The 8,088-nt window shown below is 41.2% G+C and overlaps 1 long non-coding RNA gene across 1 annotated transcript; it reads left to right on the top strand.

Moving 5' to 3' along the window:
- Positions 1-613: 613 nt before the first annotated feature.
- Positions 614-2,698, top strand: LOC135383290 (uncharacterized). Its single transcript, XR_010419793.1, has 4 exons — positions 614-983; positions 1,121-1,215; positions 1,339-1,456; positions 2,452-2,698. It is a non-coding gene; the product is annotated as an uncharacterized LOC135383290 (long non-coding RNA).
- Positions 2,699-8,088: the final 5,390 nt, after the last annotated feature.

The following is an 8,088-nucleotide window of genomic DNA, read 5'->3' as shown; positions in this document are numbered from 1 at the left end:
TTATTATATAATGAATAAATCATATTTTTTAACGACAACAACTGAATACTTTACAGTGTTATCCTTAAATATTTCATAGCAATATAACTCATAAATGTACATAAAAAAATCTATTGCAGATATAGATAATCTGCTGAAGGAAAGGGCTTTGGGCGACCGTGAAATTAAATGAGTGCTAGGAAAAATGAGAGGCAGACAACAAGGGTGTACGAAGTAAAGAAAGGGGGAAGCTATTTATTTACAGGTGGAAAGTTAAAGGTCAGATATGCCGATTTTGAAGTGCCGCAGAACTGAGCGATACTCGCGCTGTGTGTTCATTACCGAACACTGAATATGTGTGCGAAATATCTTGCTCCAACTGTAAGTAGTTTTTTAGAAAACAGTTTTTTTAGTTCCCACGCCCGGCCGTCAGACCGTCGGCAAACCCTGCGCACGGGCGCACCGACGTCACTGCTCTCGGTTTATCTGTCTTTGGCTTGGCATGGACTCTTGGCTTGGCTGCTTGGCTTCTTTCGTTTCCTCCTCTGTGCATCGTACATAAGCGAACAGCTGTTATGTTGTTGCTAAGCCGGAAACAAAGCATGTGAATGTTTTTTTTTTGCATAGCGTCGTTTGGAAAGTGCACTTCCTTGTTCTGACCTTGCCTTTTATGGGCTGGAGCGATATGATTCGTAAATATGCCACGGCGAAGTTGTCGAAGATGCGAGAGTGCTACGCTGTTAGAACAATTCATCGGTGCATTCAAGTGTTACCTATTATAAGCTGCCAAAAGACCAAGCAGTGCGAAGCTCTTGGCTGACAGTGGTGCCTGCTAATTTCCACTGCAAGGATTTCGTCCACGAATGTTATCATAGGTTACGCGCGACTCCAGAGGCAATTTGGAATCTCGGCACGAAATCGTCTGATGAAAATCCGAGGTGCCCGACGCATAACATTTTGAACGTGCCACGGAGGATCAAGGCAAAAAACGAGAGCAAAAAATGGTAAGTCGAGGTTCAGATATAAAAAATAGAAAGCTTAATGAATCGATTGTGCAGCTGTCCTACTGCGCTTACTCTGATATAACCACGATTAACAACACAATAGTACTATTGATAATCTAACTTCTGAATTATCACAGGTGCACGCTGAAGGCGGAAATGAAGCATGATCTGGCTTGCATCTGGTCATGAAGAAATTGCTGACACGTTAGTTGCAGTCCACCTCCACCAACAGGTATGACAATGTGATGTTATAATTTGAGTATTCATCTATGTTCAACTTTTCATGTGCATTCGCATGCAGACATTTTCACACCACTTTTAAATCTGCCCTCAAAGTGGCAACCTGTGCTTCGAGGGTGGAAAACAAAGATCGCCATTCCGATTAGCTGCTATCTCCCAGTTCAAGCACTTTTGTGTCTGGACACTGGTTCCTGTGGATGGGGTGTTACAAGCTTTACTGTCTGATATAGAAGGTACGTTACATTAGTTCAGTTAATTTGTCTTTTGCACATTTTTGTTACTGTTAGCTGGATTACTGTTGGACATACAATCCTTTGACACACCGAAGCTGATGTCGCCTCTGGTAACATTTTAGAATTTTCAGTGTCATCAACGTCCATTGAGGAAGGTGCCTTTACTATCTGTGAATCTTCATCTGAAGAATAGCCCAGAATTCATGTTAACGTTGTCTACTCTTATTAATTCACTGTCTGTTTTCTGAGAGCTAAGAAAAATGGAAACTATTTATTTGTCACAACTTCACACTGGATACTGGTGTGGTACTGGCTTGACATGTAAGCTAAAATACCTGGATTCTACAATAATTGTGTTCAACTTGGTGCATTACCGTGGGCAATGCCACATTCACTACATTTTTAGTGGGTCCGGTGCAAATACTGTGTGCATACTGCATACATACATACTGTTCGATAGGCAAAAATACCTGAGCAGTGCTGTGTAGTCTTTTTACCCAAAGTCCATACTCTTACTGCAAAGTCACAGTACGTAGAACAGCAGTGTGCAGGTATGCTGCGATAGAGATTCACAACAGAAAGAAGACTGTTGAGAGCATCTAAATTTTAATGAGACGAGACTTTCGTGCACAAGGCTGCTCTTGTTAATGTCTAACATGAAGTTACAAAATCCCAGAATATATTAAACATGTTGTAATGTAGAGAGCGAGGGGTGGTACAGACATAAAGATAATTATATAATCATATCTAATAAAATAAAAAGGGGGTACAACTGCCCCCTCAACTCAACTCGACAACTCAATAACTCTACTTATTCTCTACCTTACAACATGTCATATATTCTGGAATTTTGTAACTTGATGTTAGACATCAAGAAGTACAGCCTTCTGTGCAAAAGTATTCTTTCTGTTGTGCACAATCATTATGCAGTAAATGCGACTATCCATTTCTTGTCATTAAATGCTTTCCCTTTCTTTCTTTCTTTTTTTCTGCAGTGATGAGCATCCATAAGGACACATGCCAGAAAGGGAGTCTCTTTGGGATGACAAACCCTCATCACCTCATGAGGATACAATGGTTGACGAATGGTTCTCAAGCACATCGAAACTTCAAACAAATAATTCATGAAAAAGCCAGTCAGTGCTAGCACCAGGAATTGAACGTGGGCCATCCTGCTACCAGTCAGAGATGTTCAGTGGTGTAGCCACGGCGGGGCTAGGGGGGGCTCGAGCCCCCCCCCCTACCTGCCACGGACCGACCCACACAAATCGTGCAAATCCGAGAACATAATATATGGGGGGGGGGGGACCAGTGTCACTATCGCGAAAGTTCTTGCAGTTCATGGCGTCTATCTAAGAAGCATTCTTGAATGGTTTTCAAAGTATGAGCTTTTCAAAATACTTCCAATCTCGTGACACCACTTCATTGGTCATGACAGCCTATACATGTAATCGTACTGTGAACGTCTAAATCAACTATTTCGTTCCCTTTTTTAATCCTCAGTTTGCAGTGTGCACAAGTATGTGTGTGTTGTCGACACAGGATCAGCGGGGGGGGGGGAGTTTTCGTATCGAGCCCCCCCTACCTTTGAGGTCGGGCTACGCCACTGGAGATGTTACATTTCAGGCGCTCATTGACTTTTGGTGAATTACTTGTTGACTTTGTCCCAAGGTGGAGCTCGCTACAGCTCATTTGCTATCTGTTAATGTTGTGGCGTGTGTTGCGTTTTTCTCTTTGTGTGTTCCAGACTCAGAACGGTTAATTTGGATCAGGTCAGGTACGTTTCATTTAGACATGGCAAACATAAAGTGGTGTTTCTCAACACAACTTAGCAGTGGTCTTCATGCAATACTGCTACGGCCATTAAGCGTGAATAGAAACCTAGCCAGAGCAGCTGATACACAGAGAGAACATAGCCCGTGTGTGTTTGTCTTTTCCACCGCAGCCCTTGGGTTTCCTCCCTGATGGCTACACATGTCAGGAATAGGTTTCAGAACCGGTAGTTCCCGCCAAGTGTGAATTGCTTTTCAGGGGATCATCACGCTTGCAGATGAAACATATGGTTGAAATTATTTGCAGGACAGGAATTGCGCAGCTTCACACAAATACTACTACTACGACGTAAGAGTGGTTTAAAATCTATATTTTTTGTGTTGTAGTATCCACTATGATCCTTTATGTGGGGGGTATGTACAGTGCAATCAACAGATGCTATTTACAAATCTGTGTTTTCTACTGTGTTGAAATGGGGTAGTTTGTATCTGAGAGCCATAGTGAAACACAGGCCCTCGAGAAACATGGCAACACAGCAGGGGCTCTGGATGCTGCCTAAATTTCCAGAACACACAGCTCAAGGCAGCGGTTAAATAACAAGTGGTTAGAGAAATCCAAGATAGTTGCATCCGTAAGCAGTCCGCTGTTGGATTTGCTTCTGTCAGAGATACGTTATCTCAAAGGGAATGCACGGACACACTCAGAATGATACTAGGGCTGCGTGTGAAATAGAATGAGGAGAGGGGAAGATATATAACCCTTTTTCTTGTCTGTTATTCTATTGGTTAAATTGTCATTTTCTTAGCAGCATATGTGTATATTCCAGAGTCTGCTAATAAATATATCAGTTTAGAGCTAGCAGTCGCATTGTAGATGTCTCATCCTGCCCTTGGTTGCTTGTGATTCACTATGGCCATGCTTGCTAATGCAAAAACAGAAAAGAAAAAAAAGACAATAGAAAAACACGAAAAGAGCGACCTAAAAAGCTGCCTGTTCTAGAGCTGACATGGAGGCAATGCAATGAGGTAACATGTTCCATTAATGAACTGTGCATAGTAGTACATATCACAACGGCAACCGATTATTCAGATTTTTCTTGAAGTACTTTGTTTCTTTTTTTAGCTTTGTTTGCACAGTCTATTATTGGAGCTTTCTGTGATTCCCCTCTTCAGATACTTTAAGATTGCTGATGCTGTGCAGTTTGTTAATTTTGAAACTGTACTGTGCTGAGGTACAAAAACAGAATTGTCATATCTGCATTTGAGCACATAGGAATAATTTGTAAGTACTTTACTTGTTGACATTAATATTTGCACCAGGTCACAACATTGTTGATTTATGGAAAATGTAAATAAATATATTTATTTGCTTGCCAAACAATGCGCAAATGTCTTCTTTTCTAGTGAGATATTCCCTGTTCACCAGACATAAATGTGGAAAAGTTAAAGGGGCACAATGATGGTAGAGTCTAGCGTTGCTTTTTGCCACTTCACATATATGCACTGTTATTCGTGTGCACATGTAGGAATAGGAAAGTAGAGGATGCGCATAAAAAAATTCGTATGCAGCCACACATATGGTTCAGAAGATTAATTAGATGATGTCCAAGCATATATAATTGTGCTTCATGTGCAATGGGTATGCTAACGGATTGCTTCCATGAAGCCTTTTTATTTATTTTTTATAAATTATTTTTATAAATGTTATTTTTTATTTTATATAAATTTCATATTACATATTGTATACTTATATTTTTATAAATTAAAAACTCAAGTTACACGGCCCTTTTTAAATGGTTTGGTAACGTGTCTCTCACTGTAAAGGTAAGAGGCCATTGAGAATGCTGCAGACAAGGTTGCAACTTACATATTGCTTATCACGTCCGTGATTTGTACAATAATTCCTGAGCACGGAATTAATCCCGAGGCTGGCCAGTGATGTCACCCACGACGACAAGTCACATAATTGCCTTTAATACTTTTACACCCCATGGGCTGAGTTGTGAATTGAAAGAGCACTCTACAGAAGGATAAGGTGCACCTGATTTCTAGGATCTATGCTATGCCCTAACTCTTCAGGCACCACATTTCTAAGTGGCAATATGTGCTCTGGTACTTCTTTTGCGTCTGCATAGTGTGCAACCACATGGCTACTGGAGCTTTCGTGTGCATGTTTTTGTGCGACGGTGTTCATTACAAACAATATCCAGATGTTAGACATAAAATGCAGTAGTTTGTAGCGTACCACACAACGCAGCGTGACATGGGAGTGCGTGATTCAAAGAAAGCTTCTGGAAAATGCAGAGAATCTCACAAAAAGTTTAAAATGTGATTTGTATTTCATTTTACGTCTTTCGTCGTTACATACCGTCGTCGACGCTGTTGCACATTGATAAATCGTACGTAAAACTTGTCCCATAGCAGTATGCGGTTTCTCAAATACATAGCACAATTTTCCTTCAGTAATAAAACGCTGTCGGCATTTTCTTGCTGACATGGCTGTCGAAACGTCAGCCTCTACAATGGGCAAGTGCTGTAAAGGGGCTAACGCAGACGCGACTTGATACAAATTGTACGTGCTCACAAAACACAAACGACGAATTCCAGTCACAACATCGCACAGAGGTTGGTTCGCGAGTGATTTCGCAGCTGCTGCACTGTTTACTTATCGCGGAACGGTGGAACCCGGCTGTCCGCCATCTTCAAGCACAGATACGTGAAGCCGCGAGAAGCCATAGCTGAAATCCACTGACAAGTACGAAGGCGCGTACACGTCACAATGCCCGTTCGGGCGCATTTACGTCATAAAAATGGCTGCGCCCATGTGTGTTTCGGAATGAATTACCTATTTTTTGACATGGTACTGTACCGAACTGAGAGAATGAAGGTGTATTTTGGGGAGAGCTGGATGTGGGCTTTCAGAATATCACAACCGTTTCGACTATTTGGGATATCGGCATAGCTGACCTTTAAGGGGTACGTCAACTTACTCAACTGCAGAGGCTCTGTTTCTGTCCGGATTGCTGATACAGAATGCAAAGAGTCTGAAGCCTGCGAGTGTATACATGTGCGTGTGCAGCCACACCGAAAACCTCGTTGCCATCACCCCACAGCTGTATCGCACATAGGGTGGCCTTTCACTTCTAAGAAATGGGGATGAGGACTCCCTCGAACAATTTGCGAGCCACGCCCAAGCACTCCAGACTCAGCCGTCGTCTTAGCCAGTTCATTTCCTAAATACCCATTGTAAATGGTAATATAAATAAATCTGCAGTGCTCTCGCCATCCTGTCACCCATCATTTGATCCCTAGTCACCGCCACGCAAGTGTTCCACACACATATGAACAACACACTTTTAAACTTGAAGGGTTAACCATGTTAACCATGAGGTATAATTACATGAAAGAAGTAAGAAAAGGAGAAAGGGCGTTTGCAGGAAATCAATGACTGAGAGTTCGTTAAGACACTTAAAGAAGGGGGATGTTAATTCGAGGTTTTGGCAGTTAGCACTGCGTCAACAGGAATGGCATGGTGTGACTTCTTACTTAATGCAGAATATATACAATATATACGACTAGCTCCTGTGCCACAGTTGCTTTACGGCACTAGCGCATAACTTAAAAAAATTACATATATACAAGGTGTTTTTTTTACTCGTTATTTATTCAGTATACTTCGGTGTCAGATCTTTACTACAAAGTGGATTTGGAGAATTTGGTCAATAGACGTAAAATTGCAAGACTCAAGACTTTATTTCTTATTCTCAAAAATAAGCTTAATATTAATAGGGATCAGTACATTATGTTCCAGGAAAAGAGATCTATTCGTAGTTTACACGCTCTGCAGTTAAAGCCATACCAATGTAGAATAGACGCGTATAAATTATCTTTTTTCCCCAGGACGGTAGAGGAATGGAATAGCCTACCGGAGGAGGTTGTTACGGCGAAGACTGTAGTTCAGTTTCTGTCGTTGCTGTCAGGGCAGTTGGCATAGATGTACAATTCTGTCATTGTTTGGTTTTGTTGTCTTTTCCCATTCCTACTTAGGCTTCCAGGAGGAAGCCAGTAGTATTTCAAATAAACAAATAAAAAAATTCATTTTCAACAGGACAGCTGCTTGGGTGCCGCTCTTGCAGTTGGCTCATACAACAAAGCGGAAACTCTCTGCAATATATTATACTGCTAGGGGACTAGTTAATTATAAGATATTACCTACTTCATTAAGGCCCCACAGGGAAAACTGAAGAATTGGAAAGTAATAGGAAGCACTCCATATTGAAGTCGTCACATCTAATTTTCTTCAAAAATCTCAAAACATGCTGATATCTGGGTAAATCATTTATGGTTTGTGATTGCTGTTTTGCGTCAATAAAGCTTCACCTCACTTGCAATTAGCCTTCCCGAATTTTGCCGAGATGCAAGAAGTTCGGGTTTAATTAACTGTTCAGATCGCAATAATGCACAGCACAAAAGGTTACACGTGGCTGTGTAAACATTTGTAAATGTGGTACTCACCCAGCTATCATATAGTTATAAAAAATCTGTGACTGATGAAAAAAAACCGAATATGTTGGTAGTGAATATATGTAGAAAAAGCAAAATGTCAACAATAACAGAAATAATATATATCCATATATTGTGGACCTTAATAGTTTGTCTTAGCATTTACTTCATGGCCCACAAATATGTTCCGTTCGAGAAAGAAATGCTACCAGTGAGGCTCCCAGCTGGTACTTGTGTAACCATCTGAGACCACAGTGGTACCATTGATTTTACCAGTCATCCCACTTTGGAACCCGGCTGGGACTTTTTAAACCATCGAAAGAGAAAGATGGGACCACTTCAATGTCGAAGTGGAAC

This window comes from Ornithodoros turicata, chromosome 2 (genome assembly GCF_037126465.1).
Source record: "Ornithodoros turicata isolate Travis chromosome 2, ASM3712646v1, whole genome shotgun sequence".
Taxonomy (NCBI): domain Eukaryota; kingdom Metazoa; phylum Arthropoda; class Arachnida; order Ixodida; family Argasidae; genus Ornithodoros; species Ornithodoros turicata.
This window is presented reverse-complemented; position numbering and strand designations above follow the sequence as displayed.